This window comes from Peromyscus maniculatus, chromosome 5 (assembly GCF_049852395.1).
Source record: "Peromyscus maniculatus bairdii isolate BWxNUB_F1_BW_parent chromosome 5, HU_Pman_BW_mat_3.1, whole genome shotgun sequence".
NCBI lineage: Eukaryota > Metazoa > Chordata > Mammalia > Rodentia > Cricetidae > Peromyscus > Peromyscus maniculatus.
In genome coordinates this window covers 125,066,097-125,089,920 of record NC_134856.1, presented here as the reverse complement: position 1 = coordinate 125,089,920, position 23,824 = coordinate 125,066,097, and the positions used below count along the sequence as shown (strand labels likewise).

Here is a 23,824-nt window from a genome sequence, read left to right as displayed (position 1 = left end):
TTTCTTGAAGTAATAATGCTTCCTCTTTCCACCCTTCCCACACACAGTCCACCAAAGTGGGAGTATCTAGGAAGGAATTGATTCTCCCCTTGGCCACACAAGGGGCAGCCCACTGACTTACTTATGAAATGTAGCAGCTGTGGAGATGGAGGAGGAAGACAACAACATCAGTTCTCACAGCTGGCATCAGGAGGTCCTTGGGAGAGAATGGAGCAAGGCAGGCGAGACAATGGTTTATCCAGCATAATGTGTGGACATTGAACACTCATGAAGTACAAGAGAAATCAAAGGTGCAGCCCCCACCCCCCACCCCCGGTCTCACTAACCTGACAATCCAACTGGGGAGGCACACGAAAGGACTAATAATGTTACATAAAGCCATGCACATAGAACCAAAGTGACCCAGAGATGCTATCCCCATAGATGCCATCTGCCTTTCACCTAAAACGGAGCAAATTAATTTTTTCTAGACTTTTTTATTTTATTATTTTATATGCATGAGTGTTTTTGCCTGCATGTATGTATGTGTACCACAAGTATGCCTGGTGTCCATGGTCAGAAGAGGGCATCAGATTCCCTGGAACTGGAGTTACAGATGGTTATAAGCTGCCATGTGGGTACTAAGAATTGAACCCAGGTCCTCTGCAAGATCAACAAGTGTTCTTAACCTCTAAGCCAGCTCTTCAGCCCAAACAAGGCAAATTAAACAAAGGCTTTATGCGTCTCCTAACTTGCATTCTTCCTCCTTTACCAACCTGTACTTAATTTCCCAGGCTCCTTTGCAGCTTTGGTGGGTAAATGACAGAGGAGAGATCTCTTAGAGTGGTCTCTACTCCTCTGACAGCATGATGAAGTGATTTGTGTCCACCTAAGAATGTGCCATTATTGGAGTTTAGGAAGGGGATGTTCACAGAATGAAGTTCAGGTGAGTAACTCTCCTGGGTGAGGCGGTACCACAGTTAGATGGACCCTCAACACAATATGGCTGCTGCCCATGCAAGAGGAGAAAGCTTCAGACTCAGAGAAGCAAGTACATAGATAAAAGACATTTGAGAGTGGAGCCAAAGATTGTAGCTAAGACAGCAGACCAGAAAGACAACAGGGGCCTGCTTCACCGTGACCTATTCCCCACATGTGAGGTGAATTATTCCTTAAGTTACAGGTGAGGGTGACACATGCCTACATAATACCCACAATGAGTCAAATAACCTGGGGATTACCTGAGTTATTTGTTATTACGAGTCTCAGCCACGAGTTCATGTCTCAATCGTGTTGTCGGTCGACTATGGCTCTGGGAAAGTCGGTAAAACTTCCTCGATGCTACTACTTCACTCCTTTTAAAAACAGAACGTATTCCACCTGCCTGAATTTTATATGTGACAGTTATGGGAAAGGCGGAGGTCAACAACCCGGCTGACGTCAGTACAGAGGACTAGGGCTGTTCCTCTAAGGCACCTGGGTACTGCCTGGGTTGGATACCAATACAAATGCCAAAGGCCGATTCTTTCTTCGCCTTCATCCCTGTAGGCAGAGCCCCTGGTTTGGGGTTTGTATTGTTCTGTTGTGTAGGAGGAAACCACCCTCAGCAATCCTGATAAAAACACTTTCTAGGATGTCACATCAATACACCTTAACCCACTCCATCCCTCAGCTTATAAAATCACTCAACAAAGGACTCCAAAGGTTCTCATTTGATGGCAGGAACACAAGTTTAGGATTTTTTTGGTTTGTTTTTTGTTTGTTTGTTTTTTTTTTTTTTGGTTCTTTTTCTTTTCTTTTTCCCCCTTGAGCGCCTCCTGGAATATGTTCATCTCACAAACACCAGGGTCCCTCTCTTCACAGCCCCAAGAATAGATTGCCCTGTCCAGGACGGTTCCTTTGATTCGGAACAAAGGCAAGCCATGATGGTAGCCTGCTAGATCACAAGCAGCTGGAGGCTTGGATAGAAACTTTGCAGGGTGCAGAGGTCTCTCTGGTAACTGAGGGCCAGGCAGGCTTCAGGGTGGATCCCAGAAGTTGGCAGCAGGACCCCTAGAAGTCAGCTGTACCATCTGGACGTCCTCAGCAGTCGCAGTAAGCAGAAAGGGTCTTTCACTTGCTCGGCACTTGTCCCAGGCCTCTCCCCTGAAAGCCCGCTTCTCTAAAGGGCTGGAACACGCCTTGCAGAGGCGGATCCATCAAGATTCATGTCCCTGTTCCGCCTGATGTCCCAGCTCCACAGCTGCCTTGCTCCTTTGGAACTTCAAATCACCTGTTTGTAGATGCGATTTCAAGTCAGGCAGGCTCCAGTCTCTCCCTGTCTCCTGCCTCCTCCACCTGTCCTCACCTCTCACCACTTCAGAGCTGAGTGGGTACGGTTTTCCAAATATAATTTTGCAGCCAGTATGTGAGCTGGGGCTTCTAATGAGGCACAGTAATTGCTTCTGCTACTTTCCAAAATGAAAATGAACCTCCCAAGAGCAGCTGGTTCCTTGTTAGGCTCTCCTCCCTCCTACTCTGCATGGTGCATTCCTCCAAGTCACTCTGAGCTTAGCCTTGCCTGCTTCGGCTGAGAGCAGGACCTGTGGGAGATTTGGTAGGAATGTGTGGACCAAGGAAACAGGACTGAGCGCCGGAATAAGAGGACTATCGTGTACTTGGTTATACTGATGGGAAGAGGGAAGGAGGAGGCTGAGGAGGGAAAGGTCCGGCTTTCCTTTTGAATTGTAAGATGCCCCATTATTGTGTGGTGCTTATCAGTGTTTCTGAAAAGATAACCAAGTGTTTAGATGATGTGGCAAAGATGTTTCCGCCGCCTCCTTTTTCCAAGAACCACTCCGAAGCAATAAAGGGAACAAGAAACAATAACACAAGCATCACATTCTGTAGGGTCAGGACATATCTGTCATCTGCAACTATAGTATATGGAGATGAGAAACAGATGGAGAGATAGATGGTAAGCCACTCAGCGAATCCATGGAAAAGTCAGACCTAAGAGCCAGGGGGCGGTGTCATGAATCAAGTCATCCCTCCCGCAGGAAGCAGGGCACTCTGAGCAGTGGGCAGGCTTGGTACTTCCTCAGTCAGACCGGAGTCCAGCATCGGAGAAGGCCCCTGTGATACTGAGACAGAAACTGGTGAGGAGGACCTCCTGGTCCCTGGCCCTTCCCAACCACAGCAATAGACGTGGGCACCAAGGGAATGAGGAACAAGGCCATTTGTCCTCGACAACCGCCAAAGAGTAACTCTGCCAACATATGCTGTGCTCCAAAGTCTTAACCAGTATTGGGCTTCTCCTGGGGACACTTGAACGAAACAGCTCTTCACCCCAGAAAAGGCACCACCACCACCAACCCAAAGAAATGATTCCATCTAAGTCCAGTGTGGTGAACCAGTGAGTTAACGGAGTTGCTTGCAGGTTCATGGGTGACCCCAAATACTGCACTACAAATGAATCCCATCCCAGTTTGGTCTCCCAAAAGCTACATAGAAGGAATTCCCCTTCCAGTCAACCTTGTATTTCCTGTATAATCTAAAACCCCTTTCCCCAGAGACCCTCCAGGTAGCTGGGTGGCTGGCAGGAGGGAGTGTTTGGAATCTCAGGTGATGGTATAGCCTTCATCACTCCCTCCTTCTGCAGAAAAGAAGCAGAGGAAGAGGAGCAGTTATGGATTCAGGTCCATACCCTAGCAATACAAGTCCTCAATCTAAGTCCTACCTTCTGTGCCCAATATCACCTACCTCCCCAGTATCACCATCAGCAGAGCCTGTGGGGGACGTTTTTCCCTTCAAACTGTGGCAGGCATCAAATCAAGGAAATACATCCCCTTCCTTCTCCTTTCCCATTCGCTGCTGCCTGCTTCCTGTCTGTGCAACATCCAGAGCAAGGCTTCAGACCCCACCTCTGTCCAGTCTTGATGCTTCCGCTTCCTGTTTCAGAAGTTTATCAACGACACTCCATGGGAATCTGTGAACAGAAATCCTCAGTCTCCTCAGCACTGTGGAAGTGAGGGAATCAAGGGGCTAGTGCCTGTCCTCAAGACTCCCAAACCAGAGGGCTGTCACCAGTGCACCCGAAAAGAAAAGGGAAGCTCCCTGCAACCGGGGGATCCCTTGGTCAAGGTCAGCCTGGATGACAGAGCCTGTCTCAAAGGCAAACACCGAAAAGACAAATAGAGGTTTGGGAGTCGTTCTCACTTCATTAAATTATCACATCTGTTTCATTAAATTATTAAGTCACTACAATTTAGTGAAAGTTTGGTGGATTCTTGTTTTTATGCTCCCCATGCACAGCAATGTATGGAGCTTGTGCCAGCCGCTCAGTAAGCATTTGATGAACAAAGGAGCCAGTCAGCCAATCAACACGTTCAGAAGAAGGATGCTGCAGAGTGCCGAGAGCTGGAAAGGCTGGGGAGCACAATCAGAAAGGAAACTTCCACTCAGCGATTCTCTAAGACCAATGGAAACTCGTACAGGCCAAGACAGTCCCCAGAAAGAGAATAGCCCTGGAGAGCACGTGGCAATCAGGCTTGCTGTAATCAACTTTGGTGTGACAAAGTTTATGATGAGTGCTGTGGGAATACCAAAGTAGGCCATCCCAGGAAGCAAGAAATAAGAAGGTGGTTCTAGAAAATATACCTTAGCCCCAGGTGTGGCTTTTTACATTAAGCTTGTGTCTTGCAGAGACAGAGCAACCCATATAGTGCTCTTACTTTTATTAGAGGTTGGTCTGTTGTTGGCTTTAATTCACAGCCCAGGAAGCTGCCCACAGTCCTGGCTTGTGGTCAATGGTATACTGAAAAGGGCAAAGTTCTTTGCTCATGGTGATATACATCAAAACCATGAGTTCATCTATTAACCATGTACATAGCTCAATTGTCTTAGTTAATTTTCTGTTTTCCGTGATCAAATGTCTGAAGAGAAGCAATTTAAGGGAGGAATGGCTTATTTTGGTTGAGAGGTTGAGGGTGCACTCCATCAAGCCGGGGAAGGCACTGTAGTGGGAAGCACCATGATGACCCAGCATGGAGCTGTGACCTCTCCCCTCCTCCCAGAATAGGAGGCAGAGATCAGACAAGACATGGGACCTGACTATGAAACACCAGGATCAGCCCCTAGTGACCCACTTCACCCAATGAGGCTCCACCTCCTAAAGGTCCCAGAGCCTCCTGAAACAAAGCCATCAGAGGGGGACCAAGTGTTCAAACACATGAACTTACAAGGGACATTTTACATCCAACCCATAATATTTAGAGCAGGGCTACTACAACAGACACAAAAGGAAACAACTTTGGGAAATGGTCCATGCTGTTGACAGATATGTTGAACTGGTCACTGCTCTTCCTCGTCAACAAATTTTCACAAGCAAGCATCGTGCAGTTAGGCACTGTCCAAGGCAGGTGACATGGGGTCACCAAGCACTCATTGGAGAGTAAACAGGTGACATTTCCACTCTGAAGGCTTTGGAAACAGGGGCTGTGGTGGTTTGAATAGATATGCCCCCAGAGGCTCATGTATTTGAAAGCCTTGGGTGGCACTAATTGAAAGTAACAGGAGATGTTGTCCTTGTTGGAGGAAGTGCATCTCTGAGGGTGGGCTTTGGGGTTTCAAACACTCAAGCCAGGCCCAGTGACTCTTTCTTCCTACTGCCTGCAGATCTGGATGTAGAACTCTCAACTTCCCCAGCACCATGTCTGCCTGCATGCTACCATGCTCCCCTCCATGATGACAAACTCTGAAACTGTATGTAATCCTTAATTAAACGCTTTTTATTATAAGAGTTGCCTTGGTCATGGTGTCTCTTCATAGCAATAGAACACTGGCATTCATTTCTTTAACTAACTGGCACTTTCTGAAGTTTCAGTTTCGTGTGTGTGTGTGTGTGTGTGTGTGTGTGTGTGTGGGAGAGAGAGAGAGAGAGAGAGAGAGAGAGAGAGAGAGAGAGAGAGAGAGAGAGAGAGAGAGAGAGAGAGAGAGGATATATAGATATGGAGAAAGGGAGGGAGAGAGAGATTGGAAAATTCTAGAAAAATTCATTGGTTCTAAACTGAACACTTCTGAGTAGTGTGATGAAATATTTCATATATCACTCTGACCTCTTTGGAATGTGAATCATTCCTCTTCCCAGAATAGCCACACTCTGCAAGTTACCTGCCAGTTAGTTCCATTACCAAATTTCCTGTCATGCTAGCTCAGTGCTATGTTCTAGCAGCCCTTATTTTACTTAATGCTCCCAAAGTGCAAGAATTCTAATATTGACAATTCAGGAGCACCAAAGAGAAGCCAGGAAACATTTCCTGCAAGTCAAAAGAGGTGAAAATTATCAGTAAAGTGTGGGGAAATTCATATGCTGCAATTGTTAAGATCTGTGGTAAGAACAAATATTGTATGCACAAAACCATGGGGGGGTGGAATTTGTGCTAATTTTGCCATTGCATCTCAAACTGTCAGCATCATGACCATAGTAGATGATAATGGCTTCATTAAGATGGAATGTGCATGGAATTATAGGATTCAGTACTGTGGATGAGGGTCTTGAAACATATTCCCCCATGGATGAGAAGGAACTTGCACACATTTGTTTCTTCTCAGGGACTTTTAGACTTGCCTATCACTCATCAGATTTTTCTCAAACTTCCCAGAATTAAGCATTTTATATTACACATCACACTTTGATGAATTTCCCTGTGCAATCTAAAATAAAAACATGTGAGAGAACTACATCCAATGGAAGCTCTGCCTAACAATGGCTGTTCCATATTTATGCCGTTACCACGCCCTGATCCAGCTATGCGAATGTGCATAGAGGTCTAGAATGAGCAAGGCTGGACCAATTGGGTTCTGGTTCCACTGTGGGACACATCCATAAACTAAAGTTTATTTGAATGAGGGCTGAGAAGCCTCCCAGGGGAGTATCAGGAAAGAAACAAGCCAGGCATAATGGATTTTGCTCAAGGAGAAAGGCTTGATTATTATAAAGGATCGATCTAAGAAGAGTGCAGACTGGGTGCCTTAGATGTTCCTCTGTGTCAGCACCCGTTGGTCACCTGCCTAAGTCCCATCAAGGAGTAGAAATGAGAGAGGGAGTTGTAAACAAAGACTCACAGTCCTTCCTTCCTTCCTTCCTTCCTTCCTTCCTTCCTTCCTTCCTTCCTTCCTTCCTTCCTTCCTTCCTTCCATTTTTGTCTGTTTGGGTGTTTGTTTGTGAAATGGAGATCTCATATATCCCAAGCTGGTCTGGAATATCTGATGTTGACCTTAAATTTCTAATCCCCCTGCCTCTACCTCCTGAGAACTGCAATTACAAACATGTGCCACCATGTCTGGATTATGTGCTATAGAGGACAGAACCCAAGGCTTTGTGCATGCTAGGAAAGATCTCTACCAGTGGAGCTAAGCCCTAGCCCAAGAACAACTTCTTTAAACTTATAGAATCTTGAGGCCTGGGTAGGCCTGCTTCCAACCCAAAGCATGCACTCTTCCTACCATGTTTTAAGACCTTGGTCCAAGCGCTCATGGATTAGGGATGCTGTTGCCTGGGTTTGTTCATATACAAAATCATAAAGTACTAAAGCACAGAGAGAGGTTAAATGATTTGTCTGAAGTTGTAAAGACAAAGGCAGTGAGTTAAGAGCTTAAGTTCAATATTTTTGTTTAGCTTTGCTGTTATAATCCTATTATGCCACTTGGGGGAAGAAAAAACATACAGCCATACAATGAAATCTGAATATTTTACAGAACTCCGTCTGTTTCTCCATTTTAATGGTTGGAGGTTTGAGAATTGGCTTATTAGATCTTTTAATTTTCCTAGCTATGATTTTATAGGAAGAGAAATATTAGCTTTGGGGGCAGTAATGTGGATTAAATTAATACAGTTTCATATCAAATGACTGCAGCTAATATAACGTGAAATTCAACTTTAAAGTTGAATTTAGAGTCTGTGAGACACATTGTACTAATCAGAAATATATAATAAAATGAGATCACTGTGTTTTAAAAAGGGACTTGGAAAACATTGACCCAATTTTCTGACCATAGAAGGAAAAGTGGTGACAAGAAAGTTCGAGAAGAAGTTCACAGGTAATGTTAGGGGAGTCTGACACCTCGTCCTGGAGAAGAGAAAGCTGAGGGCAAGTCTTGGGAACACCTGAAGGTCCCCTGGCTAAGAGAAGCCACTCTCTTCTCCACAGGGAGGACAGAGAAAGGTAAAGCTTTCCGTGAGCACTGAGAGGTCTGTTGTGATGATATTGACAGAGATATCCTTATCTGGGACATCCTTTAGGCAGTGCAGTTGTATAAAGATTATAAGTAGCTCGTATCAAGTACTCAATCTAGGGAGAAAGCCGTAGCTATCAACGGATTTGAGGGATCCACAGTCTCTGTTACCATTTTGGAAAACTTCAATCATCACCATATGGTGGAAGCTAAAGGTTATTCACCAACAAGTCAGGGTAGGGAGGGTAGAGAAGCAGTGTGCCACTTCCGTTAAGTGTTGGGATAATCTCTGTGAATGCCACCCACTCTGTAGTGCTCTTGCCTAGGCCTGTGTTTAGAATATCTCTCCATACCCTCCTCCTCTGCCTTCTTATGTCCAATCAGAGATGCCTAGTAGCCACCTGTTCCCATAGTGACAATCTATGAATGTAGAGTGGAAATAAGACAGGACATTAAATTTTAAAAACTATCAGCCTAACTTCATAATGTGAATAATATGCTGCAGTAATCATCTGAAACACAATAGAATTCTGGGTACCAGTGATTATCACAAATTGCAGACCTCATGTTACCCCCTTTCTCTTATCACAGAAGGACTCTGTAGCAGGTGGCAGGGGGACATGTGAGTAGCTTGCAATTAGAGGCAGGAGCTCCATCCTGGTGGGGTTTTCGTTAAGACCCATAACCACATGAAAGGTGACTGGGATGGCACACATCGGAATTTCCAGCCTGACCCTCAGTGTGGGCACACTGGCAGTGTCCACATTAGAACAACACACTACTAACTGGCCACTTCCATCTTCCAAGCTTTCCTGTCCTCTGAGTTCAGGTGCATCGCTAATGTATGTTCACCACTGAAGTCAAGGTCTCAGAGATAGTGGCTATTTTTTTCTTAAAACAAAACAAGTGAAAGTTCCAGAAAGATGATAGCTGCTCGTTTTCATTTTAGCAGACCAGGAAGTATCAATACCCCATAGACTGAATGGGTTCTTTATGCCTGAGCAAAGGTTTTCATTTAATTAGCTTCAAAGAATGACATCATGAGAAAGTTAAATCTAAAATCTCAGAGCGGTCTGTTCACTAGTTGTTAACAAGGCAAATGGCGGAACAAGTGGCCTTGACCACAAAATTCCAAGTCACCGCTTTTCCAGATGCCCTCAAAGTCTTTGGGCAACATTTCCTCAATTTGTCACATTCACTTCCTAAAAGAAGGAAGTGAGAGGCTCACACCACAGCCTTGGTTCAGGCCCTCACCAGTTTTCTTTCTATTTACAATGTTCACAATCTGTATAGTCATTTGTTGGAAAAAACCGTGGACTGTTGAGGGACACGCTTGCAAGTTCAAGGATTTAGCTTGGGACTGGATGTCAGTCATTTGAAACATATCCTGGGGACCTGGTCTCTAGAGACCAGCTGCTTAATTTGCAGCCAAACATCCTTGGCAGTAATCCTGGACCTGCACATCCAGACTGCTGTGGGATGGTCTTTCTGTGTGCCGTGAATTTGTGTTGTTACCATTGGTTAATAAAGAAGCTGCTTTGGCCTATGGTAAGATAGGTTATAGCCAGGCAGGAAATCCAAGAGAGATACAGGGAGAAGAAAGACAAAGTCAACACAGATGTTTAGAGCCATCAGGAATACAAGATTTAGTGGAACACAGGTAAAGCCACAAGACATGTGGTGATGTATAGATTAATAGAAATGGGTTAATTTAAGATGAAAGAGCTGGTTAAGAATAAGACTGAGCCATAGACTAATGTGGGGATTTAACAAGGCAACTCCACATAGTTTCAAGGAGGTTTATTTTGGGGTAACTTACAGCCAGTAAAGGGGTTGGTTACAGGATCTGGAAGAGGTGAGGTGCAGTCTAGCGGTGTTCTCTGGAGAACTCTGACTCGGTCTGCCATCCAGCCTCCAGGATTATGAGGAACCAAGAGAGCCAGCACATCCAGATCTGGGGTCTTAAAGGCTCCTGTCCCTGCCACACCCCAGGGACAGGTCCTAGGTGGGCGTGGCAGTTACTGGTTGCCACACTGGGGTGATGCTTCAAGTTAAAAGCCGAAACAGCTACCCACTACAATAGACCAAACAATTTGTAAGTCATCTAAGCCTCTGTATGTTTATTTGGGACCAAGTAGCTACGGGACACAGGAAAACACACCTGATTTTCACATCTACAGAAGTCTAAGGCAGCCAGCAGGTAGCCATGCTGGTCTCTAAGAGTGGTTATTGTCTAGTCAGCCTCCTTTGACCGATATCTGTCACATGCCCACTACAAAAAGCAGCTATGCCTAAAATAACTCAGGCTGGGAAAACAACTTCCAATGACTGACTTAGTGAAGTCACTGAAAGGCCTCCTTAGCGCTGCATAGGTCTGCAGAGACCCACCACATAGGGTCAGACCTGGAGGCTTCGTTAATCCCAGCAATTTTTAATGGATTTTTTTTTTTTACAATTGAAATTTCAGATGCTGAATTGAGCAATGATGACTATTATGGTTTGGATATAAGGTATCTGTCCCTTCCCCAAAGTTTAGTATGTTGAAGACTTAGTCCCCAGCTGGTGGATCCAATTATTGAAAGGTGATTGGACCACACTCTGTCTTCATCAGAGAATTCATCCATGGATAGATTTCTAATTTTATTTCATTGCTGAGAGGTGATGGCAGCTTTCAAACGCGGGCCTAGTTGAAGGAAGTAGGCCATTGGCAGTGTGTCCTCGGGTGCTATATATTATCACAGTATCCTCTCTGTCCCTATTTTTGCTTCCTGGCTTTGGAGGGGTAAACAGCTTTCTTCCATTACACCCTTCCTCCCTGATGTCCCTACTTTATCATAGGTCTGAAGGTAATATTGCAAGTGTTACAGCTCCGGAGGGAAAGATATCCTGACTGTTGGAAGTCAGGCTACACCTACAGCTGTGCAGGGAAGGTATCCTGGATACCTACAGCTATGAGGAGAAAGGTATCCTGACTTGTCAGGAAGTCAGGCTATATCTGAAGCTGGGTTCTGGTGGGGGATGGTCTCCCCACAGGATGTGGCAACCTCCTCCTCTCAGACGGCCACTACAGCTGACCTCTGCTCTGCTCCCCTAAGGGAGCTTCCCATTAGAGGTGCCCATTGTTTCTCTGCTCCACTCCACTAGGGAGTTTTCCAGCAGAAAGGTCCATTTCTTCTCTGCTCCATTCTGCAAAGAAAGTTTCCCAGCAGAGATCCTGCTCTGCTCTGGTGAAAGAAGGTCTTCACCCAAACCTCTTTGAAGAGATTTATTTGGGAAGGAGGAATCCAGGAGAGTGGCTGCCTCTGCCAGGGTGGAGAAGGACAGCGGCCAGCTGACCAGGCACAGGGCTTATGTGTATATATAGCTTCTTAGGGGTGGAGTTTTTCCAGGGAGGAGATTTTCAGGATGGGAATTGGTCGGACTTCAATCCCCTTGAGCCTGGACAAGCTCAGATTGGCTGGACTTCATGCTCAGGGATTGGTTGATTTTCCTGCTCAAGGATTGGTTGGTTTTGTGCTCAGTTGGTCAGGGGCAGATCTGGCTCTGGTTTCAGGGTCGAAGTGTGTCTCTTTCCCTGGCTCTAGTTTCAGGGCCAGGGTGGGTTTCTTTCACTGGCCCTTTTACCCTACAAATACAGTCAGCTGATCATACACTGAAACCTCTTATACCATGAGCTGAAATAAATCTCCCCTCCCCTAAACTGCTTTTCTCAGGTACTTGTTACAGCAGTGGGAAAATGAACATAATAACGATGGCTGTTTGTGTGAAAAGTAGAAAACAGGTAGCGAGACCCCAAGTTAGAGATGAAGCCACAATCATGACTTCTGACAGAAAGAATTATACAACCACCGAAAATGAAGTAAGCACCAAAATAAGGAAGGACAGTAGTTGTAACATAGTTACAAAGCTCTCCTTTCTTGTGGAATTTCATGCTGGCGTGGTCCTCTTGGGATTCTCTCTCACCCTCCCCGTGACTGTCCCCAACCTGCCCACATCTTACTTGTCTCTTTTGCCATGTAAAGCCCAGCTCATTGCCCAGTCCAGCCCTCCCTCACTCTGGTCCTTTTCTCACTTTCCTGAATTTGATTCCACTGGTATGCTGGCTGGGTAGCTGTTGTTGTTCTTTTTATCAATTTGACATAAGTTAGAGTCATCTGGCAAGAGGAAACCTCAACTGAGAAAATGCCTCCATCAGATTGTCCAATAGACAAGTCTGTGGGGGCATTTTAATGGTTAATGATTGGTATGAATAGTGCCACCTCTGGTCCTAAGAAGGTATAAGAAAGCTAACTGAACATGAGCCTGGAAGCAAGCCAGTGAACCGAGTTCTTCCACGGTCTCTCCTCCAGTTCCAGCTGCGATTAGCATGTGGAAGCTATGTAAACTCTTTCCTCTCCAAGTTGCTTTTGGTCATGGTCTTCATCATAGCAATAGAACGCTAACTAGGAGAACAATAAACTCTGTCCTTACCATTGGGCATCCCACCTCATCTCTTGCCCTCACTTGAGTCCTGCGCCCCATCCCCCTACCCCCTTCCAATTTTTCAAGGTCTCGGGGACCAAAAAGCTATACAGAATTCTTCGAAACAGATGTTAAGGGGAAGAAGCCATAGTTATTGCTGATTTTTTTTCCTGTCACATATGAAAGGATCTAACACACCGCCCAGTTCCTAATAAGGAGCAGTATCAGTGAATAATTCATAATATTTAGCTGACAGTGCACATGTGACTTGAACTGTAGCATTCCAGCAATACCAGCCACCAACATATTCATTATTGATACTCTTATTATTGACATAAATGTTCTTCTCTTTCATTCTTCTTTCCTTTTACACATCTTGTCTCCTTCAAGGGCATTCAAGAATGAAGATGTTTGGTGAGGGGAAGTTGGTCATTGAGTATGGTTTGTCTAGCTATGTTCAAATGTAGTCATAAACTGGGCTCTCCAAGTGAGGTAGGGGATGGTAGCATGCATTGGCTGAGTACTGTACATTTGACAGGCAATCAACCCCCTTACTCACTGTATCCAGAATGCAAGGTATGTACATATCTGAACTGGAGTTTTCTGCATTGAATTTATTCAACCTAGACAAACACTGCTATGTATTTGTATGTGTATCAAGGAGAGATGGGGTGAAGACCAGAAGAGAGAGGGTGTATTTACTATGACTGGTGCAAGTGTTTGGCTTTCACATCCATTCATTAAACTTGAACCCCCAAAGTGTGCATGAGATGCAACCTCCTTTCCTCTTGCACAGATACCCCTTGTGATGTTGGCATCTCACTTTTAACCTCTAATTAAATGTATAATGCAGCTTTTTTCCTCCCTTAAGACAATTCAAGACAACTGAAGGTAAGAATTTTGTTATTCTTACAGCTAGAGGACAACTTAGTCAAGTTGAGCCCTGTGACACCACCCCGCCCCACCCCCACGCTCCCATAAGCCTTTGCTCAGGGTTACATCGATGATCATCAGGAACTGTGGCCCATGTTCAGCCAACACATCCTAATGTAGTCACATTGACCTTTTTTCTTTTTTCTTTTCTTTTCTTTCTTTTTTTTTGTTTTTTTTGTTGTTGTTATCTATCCTAATGACCACAGTGCCTTTCTAATGGATCAGACTCCACCCTGGTCCCTTGCTGGTTTAACAAACTATCATCTTTCTACAGAGAAATTTATATACAATAAAAATGTCATTCTGCATCATTTTAGAGTGGTCAATGGCATCTTCTTTTTCTAGAGCCCCCCCCTCCAAAATGGAGGCCCAAAGAGTATGCTTATCTAAGGTCTTGAAGGAAGGCTTTTGTCACTTGGCCTAACTAACTCCATCTTGTCCCTCTCTGGCTCTGCATTTGCCTCCTTAACTTTTTATTTTGAATTATCTTGAATTTCAACAATAGGACTGATCTAGAAACATCTTTGTGACATGGGACTCATACAAGCAGTGAGCAAGCCTGAAGGATGGACTATGCTTCTACCTCTAGAGAGCTGGGATGACAGGTGTATAGCACCACACCCCGTTCCTGTGGTAGTGGTGATGAAACCCAGAGTTATCCGCTGAGCGGCTTCCCAGTCATACTCATTTCTGTAACGTGCATACTGGGATAGGTGGGCTGAGCCTATCTTGTCACGAATGCCAGAGTCCAGGTTTTTTACCTAAAATCTTCAGTTACCACCATGCAGAAGATTGAGTTGGGGCTTGGCAGCACCTAGCAGCATCATTTTGAGTTCATATTCATGCTCTGCCCAGCAGTCCTCATACTCAGCAGTCCCCCCACCCAGCAGTCCTCACACCCAGCTGCTGTAGCAGGAATCTTAAATGGTCTTATTAATAAAATCAAACCTGATGCCAAGTATTGGGGTAAATGCTGGAAGATCAGAGAAGCAGAACAAACCACAGCTAACCTCACTTGGCCAGTTCCTCAGCTGATCCTGTTTCCTCAGACTGGAAGCCTCTGAGTCCTCATCCAAATGGATCTCAGCTGAACTGCTACTCAAAAGCCTAAAAGCTTTACCAGGATAGTTCCTGGTTTTCACACCTTATATATCTTTCTGCTTTCTGCCACCACTTCATGGGATTAAAGGCTCTTGTTACCACGCCTGGCTGTTTCCAATGTGGCCTTGAACTCACAGAGATCCACGCAGATTGCTGCCTCTGGAATGCTAGGATTAAAGGCGTGTGTGCCACCATTTTCTGGCCTCTATATCTAGTGGTTGTTCTGTTCTCTGACCCCAGATAAGTTTATTAGGGTGCACAATATTTTGGGGAACATAATACCACCACAAGCTGCCTCACCCTTTGCTTAGAACTTAGAGAGACCACTTCAAACAAACAAACAAACAAACAAAAAACTGCTTAAGAATGACAAGTGACAGTCGAACCACTGAGAACAAATGGGGACTTACGTTGTCTTTACTGAAAAATGTGTGACAAAGGCCATGGCTGCGTTGGCTTCTCGTGATGGTGTCGGGACTCCTGTGGGTAGAGATGTCAGCCTTGTTTTAAGTCTACATTACTACCCCATGATGTGGTACTGTTGGCCATCTCAGGGGCTCAATTCCTTCACTCATGGGGCAACCTCCAGGGAAGGAGAGAGACCCTCAGCCATAATGTCCGATGTCGCCCTGAGTGGCATCAAAACCTATGGAAGACTGTGCTGCAGAATGTTTTCCTTTTTCAGGATGCTAATGAGGGCGAGATCACAGCGATGGGTGCGCATGTCGGCAGGCTCTGCTGAGGAGTGTTTTAATGAGCCTATCTGTAATGAGGGCCCGATGCGCATTTCTATCTCCACACTAGCCCCTGTTTAAAGACATTTCCCCCCACTCTCACCCCCTTCTTAGCCCTGGCTTTAATTCTCTTAAACAGTAACATTAATTGGCTGTTAAGTAAAATAGGAGCGAGCACAATAGATTTATGATATTTTGAAAGGCTGTACCAGTTCTCAAGTGTTCAGAAAAACAAGCTTGGCTTTTATGAGGCGATTATGATTTAGTGTTTTCTCTCGCCCTGTTGAGTCTGTGGGCTGCCTCTCAAGCGGATCTGGGATGACTGTCAGAGCCAAGATTTACAGTCAAACCTTTTCAACATATAAAGCATGAGAGAAGTTTATTGTTTTGTTGTTGTTATTGTTGCGAAAGCAATATTTCCTTCTGTGGTTCTGTGCTGCTGGGTTTTGGGGGCCTTTCTCTCCCCCCCCCCCTTTGAAATGGTCTCTATAAATTACTTCTCCTGATAAGGCTGCTGGATCATCAAAAAGGGATCGTTTTTTGCAAGCAATCACGGGAAAGCATGTCCATTTAGATAAGCCCCTCCCCCCAAGCAGGAAACTTCCACCACTTCAATTTTCTGCCCTTTCCAAAGTGCTCAGGAACGGCCCACATCTGACGAGCTTGAGGAGTGAGAATTTTATGTTCCTTCTTCCTATACGTGTTCCCATGCTACCTCACCGAAATTCAAATTGCGTTTTTCTCTTGCCGTCTAGGGGCAAAGACCCTAGGATTTTGGCTACATCTCTCCTGACACCATGAGACTGTGGCAGTTTCCTTGTGTCTAGGACTCTCCCCCAGGCCTGGCCAAAATTTCACAATTAGTAAAACAAGACAGAGGGTGTTGGTCTCTAAAGCCTTCACCCACTCTAAAGTGCTAAGATTACCTACACATGATCAAACTATTTTAACTCAGGGTGTGTGTGTGTGTGTGTGTGTGTGTGTGTGTGTGTGTGTGTGTGTGTGTGGAGCTGACAGAAAATGGGAGGATGATTTAAATCTCCCGTATTTCATATGTAGGACATTTACTGCACAAACTCATATGTTAATGGCATTTGAAGTTGCAAGTCTTTGGGAAGTAATAAGCATTAGATGAGGCCATATGGGGCGGGGTACCCTTGGTGGCATTAATGGCTTCAAAAGAAAAGGGGAAAAAAAATCTGTGAGTTGACACAAGCTTTTGTTCCATAACTTGCTATCATGTTAGGATGCAACAAGACAGCCCCACCAGATACCAGCTTGGTGCTTTTCTTAGACTTTTCAGCCCCCTGAACTATAAGCCAAATGAATCTCTATTCTTTATGAATTAATAGGTCCGTGGTGGTCAGATATAGCAACAGAAAATGGATTAAGACAACACAACAAAGACTGTGACCTTAACCAGACTCACTCTGGCTCCCACGAGCCTGTAAATCTTGATCTACAGGGTCCTCGTCGGGCAATTTTAGCAGGGTTCTCTCCAGGATCTGCTTGCTTCTGTCCACTTCCCATCCCTGGCATTATAGACACACAGCCACGCCCAGCTTTTTACATAGGTGCCAGGGATTCAAACTCGGGTCTCTGTGTTTGTGCAGCAAGCTCTCTTCCCCACTGAGCATCTCCCCAGCCTAGCAGGCTTCTAAATTTACAAAGCATCCCCCCACTTCTAACATCTGAACAGTTTCCTCCTGTCTGTCATTCCCCCAGGTGATAGCTGATCATCTTGGCCTGTTTCCAGCAGGAGTCTTGTTGGGTCAGGCTAGCTCCTTTGATGTGTCAGCATTTTGCATCCACACCACTCACTAGGCTGCTTATCTGTAAATAAATACCCATTTTTTTTTCTCGTGTTCAGAGCTGAGCACAATTCCTCCCCCCGTGATGCAGGAACCCATTCCAGCAGTCCCTTCCCGGGTAGTCTTTCCTACTGTTGTTGACAAGTCTCAAAATAACTTCCTCTAACAGATGCTAGGAATAACACCTCTCTTTAAACAAGAAGTTAATGAAAGCGTCAGGGACAGAAAAAGACCCATTTCCCACGCTTCTCCATTTCCACCACAAACCTCTCTGGAGCGGTCTTCTCGATGCAGCAGCCTTCCCCACGGTGAGGCTATAACCATGGGCTCACACTAGGAATACTGGGGAGAAGCAGGGTGGGGATAGAGAAAGGGAAAACATGTCATGTCAAGGTCAGCAGCTTTCAATACCAACTTAGACTCATTAATGTTTTTTGTTCTTTTCTTTGGGACTCTGTCTTGCTGGGAAGTTCTAGGTGGTTGTGTTTGACAAGTTAGAGGATGCATTTATGGTCCTGGCCTGCCTACTCCTGATATCTTCAGGGAACAAGTCATTGAGTGACTCAGATCTGAGTCTAGAAATGGCACATGAACATTCAATTACATTGCATATTGCATATGAAGAGTCCAGACATGTAGGCTAAATATGGCTCTTTAATCTGTCAATTATTTTGAGCAGAAGGTTCTAGGAAGGACAGCCAGGGCTGGAATGGTTGCTGTCTGCTCTGCTTAAGCTCAGGTGTCACCAGGCTCCCAGGGAGTTTATTCATGAGAAGGGAAAGTCTTACCAGAGGGGAGAATAGAAGGTAACACCAGGGAATGTCCCCCTTCAAAAGCCAGATCTTGCCAGTGTGATGAGATTAAGAGGTAGGGCCTTCTGGAGACAACTAAATCGTGAGAGATTTCTCTCTCAAAGTAGGGATTCTGTGTCTTTATAAAAGGGGGTCCAGAGAGCAGTTCCTTTCCTCCATCTCTTCTGCCCTGTGATGACACAGCGCCATTCCCTCCTACCCTTCTGCCATGTAAAGACACAGTCATGAGATGCCACCCACGTAGACACAGCCATGAGATAACATCCATGTAAAGACATAGCCACAAGATGCCATCCATGTAGAAACAGCCACAAGATGCCATCCATGTAGAAACAGCCACAAAATGTTATCCATGTAGAAACAGTCACAAGATGTCATCCATGTAAAGACATAGCCATGAGATAACATCCATGTAGAAACAGCCACAAGATGCCATCATGTAAAGACATAGCCATGAGATAACATCCATGTAGAAACAGCCACAAGAGGCCATCCATGTAAAGACATAGCCATGAGATAACATCCATGTAGACACAGCCATGAGATAACATCCACGTAAAGGCACAGCCATAAGATGTCATCCACATAGACACAGCTATGAGATGCCATCTTGGAAGCAGAGTGAAATTTCACAAGACACCACATCCACCAGCACCTTGACCTTGAACTGTCCAGTCTCTTCAATGGTAAGAAATTGTTTGTTCTTTACAAATGACCAGACTGTGGTATTTTATTATAGCAACACAAAAAATACAAACGCTTCCCTAGACAAACTGACACGAACCACATTTCTGATGTGTTTTCTTAAGATTCTTTTACTTACTCTTGTAGTGTGTTATGCCCCCCATCCCGTGACCCCATGAAGATAGTATATAAACTCTTTAATCTCACAGCCTTTTAAGCTAGCTACAGTATTTTGTCTGTGTATATAGTAAATTTGTGCACCTTTTCTCTTCTTCTTCTTCTTTTTGTTTGTTTTGTTTTTTGAAATAGGGTTTCTCTGTGTAGCCCTGGCTGTCCTGGAACTTACTCTATAGAACAGTATGGCCTCAAACCCAGTGATCTGCCTGCCTGTGCATACAAAGTGCTGGGATTAAAGGCATGTGTCACCACTGCCCAACTTTTTCTCTATTAATCTGTTTTCAGTGTATTTCCAATACTTCCTATTAAGCCTAGGAGGATGGAGAGCAAGACTCCTTACTTATATAAATGTGTGCATGTGTGTGTATGTGTGTGTGTGTGTGTGTGTGAGTGCAATTTATTATGTATTATATACAGCACTGTGGAGTGTGAAATGCATTGGTGGCATCATGTATTCTTACACAGCTAGATGTTATGATGTAATTTATTACAGAAACAATGTACTGAATATTTTCCATGAGCCAGACCTGCTATTAAGTAGTTTTCTTATGTTTTTTTCATTGAGTTTAGCTTATTCATTAGTAATTATTCAAATAGTAATCCCAGATAATATCTGATGTTAATTGTTTCTTCACTGAATTTCTCCTGTTTTCAGAATAAAGAAGCAAAGATACAGGGAAAAGGATACACTAAGGATGCCCTGAAAAGTACATAAAAATAGTGAATTAGGAATTGTTATCAATTTTAACTATTCCTTTCCCTGCACCCCCAGCAGCCCTAACCAAACACACACACAAACCCTTAAAGGTCTAGTTGAGAATAATTCAAGGATTCTATATATTCTAAAAATAAAAAAAAAAAATCTTTCTAGGTAGAATAATTGGCTTTGGATGTCCCCTTTCTCAGAGACTTTCTCCCATATGCCAATTCTCTAACACATAGATAATTTATGAAAACAGAGTAGACACTTTTTAATAATTAAATGATAGATAATAGGAACTTTTAAAATAAGCTGTGAGTGCATAGAAAAGGAATGTGGCGTGAGACGGTTAGTTTCCCACGTGTTTATTTAACGTGATCCCAAAGGCTACCCATTTACTGTCCTATTCTCCACGGCCTGAGGTCCCCCAAAGTTTCCTTGATTTGCTAGGCAGGGTCCCTTCCCACACATGCTTGAGAGTCTCAGTCAGCTCTAGGAAGAACCAGAGAGGCGGGCATTCACCCCAACATATATCACCTCCCCATTCTCTCCAAGTCACAGTGCAAACAATACCACAGGTAAAATTAGCCGCCACACTAATTGTGGAGCGCCGATGTGTAAAGAACACAGAAAGATAAATGGCAGATGCTGCGTGTGTGGTGTCATATCTTGTAATCTCTCTGGCTGCCAGAGTCCAGAAACAAAGGGAGAACTGTGCTCTGCTTGTCTAACATGCTCCATATCACAAATTGGAAATCCTTCCCTAATGAAGATATTGTTACGTGTCTTTTGTTAGCAGTTTTTAACAATGTTAATTAGGAGGTTACAGTGATTATTGTTCATCTCGTGAGGAATTAGGGGGCTTGCGCCGGAGCTCTGGGGGAGCCTCGGCTCAGGGGTGTCTTTGTAGGGAGGGGGCTGTTCGGAGAAGGGAACAGGGGGGAGAGGAGAAGGCTACAGCATCCCAAACATCAGTCTGCAGTCGCAGGCAGAGCTTGGACAAGTGTTCAGTACAAGCCCAGAAGCTGAGAGGTAACCCAGTTGGCCATGAGCATGTGGAATGATCACGTGATAGGTGCAAGGATCTTTTATAAGGTTTATTTATTGATTTACCTGGAACTCACTCTGTAGACCAGGCTGGTCTCAGACTCACAGAGACCCACCTGTCTCTGCCTCCTGAGGGCTGGGGTTAAAGGTGTGAGCCACCACTGCCTGGCTTTTAGAGGGTTCTTATCCCAATAACTCAGGTGAGTGTTGCTAGAGAAGATTCTGTTTCTTTGGGTCTCCTAGACTGAATGAGGTGTCCTCCTGTGGGAAAACAATGCATTGTCACAGACACCACACTTCAAAGGTTTCTGAAGTTAGAATTTATAGCAGCAGGTACAGCTTGGCTTTTTTTTTTCCCCCTGTATCTCCCCACCTTACACCTCTGAGTCTCCAACACACACACACACACACACACACACACACACACACACACACACACACACACACACACACACACGAGGGGTGGAGAAAAGAGAGGGAGAACAAAATAGTTAAAAGGGTTTTTTTTTTTTCCTTTTTTCCTTTTTTCTTTCCTCCTCCCAGCCCTGTCTGATGCTTTTTGGAGGTGATGTGACTGAAAAGGAAAGAGGGGAGGTTGGAAGAAAGAAGAAAGGAAGGAAGGCGGGGAGAGGGAGAGAGGAAGGCAGGGGGAGGGGAGGCAGAGACGGGGAGGGAAGAAGACAAACCTTTCTTTCTCATGTTGTTACTCTGTGACTGCAGAAGTGCAAACCACGTGCATTTTGAGAAGAAGAAGAAGCCAAAGTGTGTGTTGGACAAAGTTTCTCCCTGGAAACTATCAGAACCTGGAAATCACCTGAGAGCCTCCTTCTCTCTCTAGGCAAAGGTTCCTGCAGAGAAGGAGGCAGGCACCCACGAGGGGAGGTGTTGGGTTAGAAGTAGAACATGGAGACTCTCATCAGTTCTATTTTGGGCTTCACCAATGATTTCCCAATTCAAACTCAAGTAAACATCACACCAGCTTGAAAGTATCCCTGGATTGCTAACTGCATGTATCCAGCGTTGAAGGGCAATCCCGAACAGATAGATACCCAGGGGTGGCTCTCTGCCCAGGCCTGTGCAAGGTACTTTACATAAACTGGACCACAGCGCTTAGCTTCAATCGCCAAGGGCTCTAAGGCCAATTTAAATGGCTCTCAAGTCTCCTTTATCCCTGGGGTGATGGAGAGAAGCATTGGCTGGGAAAATAAAAAGCCCTTTTATAGTCTGTAATCTCACAGACCACCCACCCCAGCAGTTTGTGCTTTGTGACAAAAAAAAAAGCTATCGAATCAACAAGGCATCAATTTGATGAAATATTGGTGAAATAAATGATCCCTACACATCAGAAAACAAATATAGAAGAAGTTGTCTTGTAAACTGTTAAGATGTCTGTGGTTTAGCAGAGATATTGTTGTACTGTGCAGGCATTAGTTAGTTAAGGCCGCAACAGAAGAGAAGTAACTCTAATAGGAAATTAACTTTCGGAACCCCACCTTCAGGCAGTATTCTCATAACCAAGGTCAGAATAAGTATTTCTTGGGGCATTTGTTAGTGAAATGTGATCTAAAAGTCATAGGACATGTTTAGAAACAGAGGTAAATAAGTAGATAGTTCTCAAATTCTCTGGCACAGTAGAGTGACTGTAGCTGCAGCAATGTGTATTTCAACGTGTCTGGAAGATCCCAAGGGTTGCCAGCACATAACACATGATAAATAAACATTCAAGTGTTATGGTGGCAATAAAAGTCCATTAAGAAGACTTTTCTGGTCAAGAGAATAGAATCTCTGGCCTGGATGGAGACCTAATATTCCAGTTGGGTCAAGTTGCTCCCTTGGCCAAGGAACCACCCCTAAGAAGGCAGACTCACCTTTAGCCATGCTGAAGAGGTGGGAAAATTAGTCTTTGAATGAGGTACTGTACCTTTCCTTCCCAAACTCACCACCCCTGGTGCAATTGGCTTAAAGGCCACAGCCACACGGCTTTGCAAGCCTGCCTGCTTTTCAGAAAGCACGATTTGTTTTCTCTTTCTTTCTCTCTTTCTTTCTCTCTCTCTCTCTCTCTCTCTCTCTCTCTCTCTCTCTCTCTCTCTCTCTCTCCCTTCCTTCCTTCCTTCCTTCCTTTCTTTTTTTTTTTTTTGGTTTTTTGAGACAGGGTTTTTCTGTGTAGCTTTGTGCATCTCCTGGAACTCCCTTAGTAGCCCAGGCTGGCCTCGAACTCCCAGCGATCAGCCTGGCTCTGCCTCCCGAGTGCTGGGATTAAAGGCGTGCGCCACCACTGCCCGGCCCGTTTTCTGTTTCTTTGCCTTTAACACGGTGGACTTCTTTACTTTCTCTGAAGCCTCCCTCCCCACCACGTGGCTGACACAGTGTTTACTTCCTCGCCTCTTCTCTTCCCTATTCTTAGGGCCACTGGTAAGATTTATGACTTGTCTTTCCTGGGGGTTTTTCTTTTAAATTCTAAGAAAAATTATCCTTGAGCTTCTGTGAGAGACTGTTCTTAAATTCCTCCATTAAGAGACTAAGAACCCCAAGATGGGACCCCAATATTCCTTGTATCACAAGGAAATAAAAATGCTATGATCTTGACATACCTTGTAGACACAAAGCCAATTATTGTGTTACAACCCATAATTACATAGAAATTATCTATCAAGGCAATCAGCTTTAGATACTGTAACACTTTGAAGAGACAGAGGTTAGCTCACCACCAGCCCCTGGTGGATCAAAACCAAGGCGTGAAGCAGCTGTGGCCATTCCCCTGGGGTGAACACCTTCTATCTGGGTCCAGGGAGCATACTCTGGGCATGAGGACGTCCATCCACTTCCCAGTGGAAGAGCCATAAAAACAGGGAAACACAGCAGTACTTCTCCCTTGGGCTGACCCCACTCCGGGAAGGCTTTTCGCGGTTGTTGTCTTTCTCATTGTTTCCTCATAAATCTAAACTCACTCTGCTCACTCCTACTCCTTGTTTCCTTGTTCTGGTCAGGCTTGTTAGGAATCTGCAGCTCCTTCAGCTGCATATGCGCAGTTCAGTAGCTGAGCAAGGGGTCTTACGTCTTACATCATCAGTGCGCTGTGTGATCAGTGCGCTGTGTGATCATGCAATCAGCGCATGCGTGGCATAGTTCCGTTAGCCTACCTGCACATGTACACGGGAATCCTTCAAAAGC

General features: G+C 44.8%; 1 long non-coding RNA gene across 1 annotated transcript; it reads right to left on the bottom strand.

Annotated features, from left to right (window-relative positions):
* Window positions 1-1,780: 1,780 nt before the first annotated feature.
* LOC121829814 (uncharacterized) lies at window positions 1,781-23,737 on the bottom strand. The gene is made up of 5 exons (XR_006072890.2): window positions 23,602-23,737; window positions 20,720-20,914; window positions 17,501-17,575; window positions 15,099-15,168; window positions 1,781-3,946 (listed from the first exon to the last, which is right to left on the bottom strand). It is a non-coding gene; the product is annotated as an uncharacterized LOC121829814 (long non-coding RNA).
* Window positions 23,738-23,824: the final 87 nt, after the last annotated feature.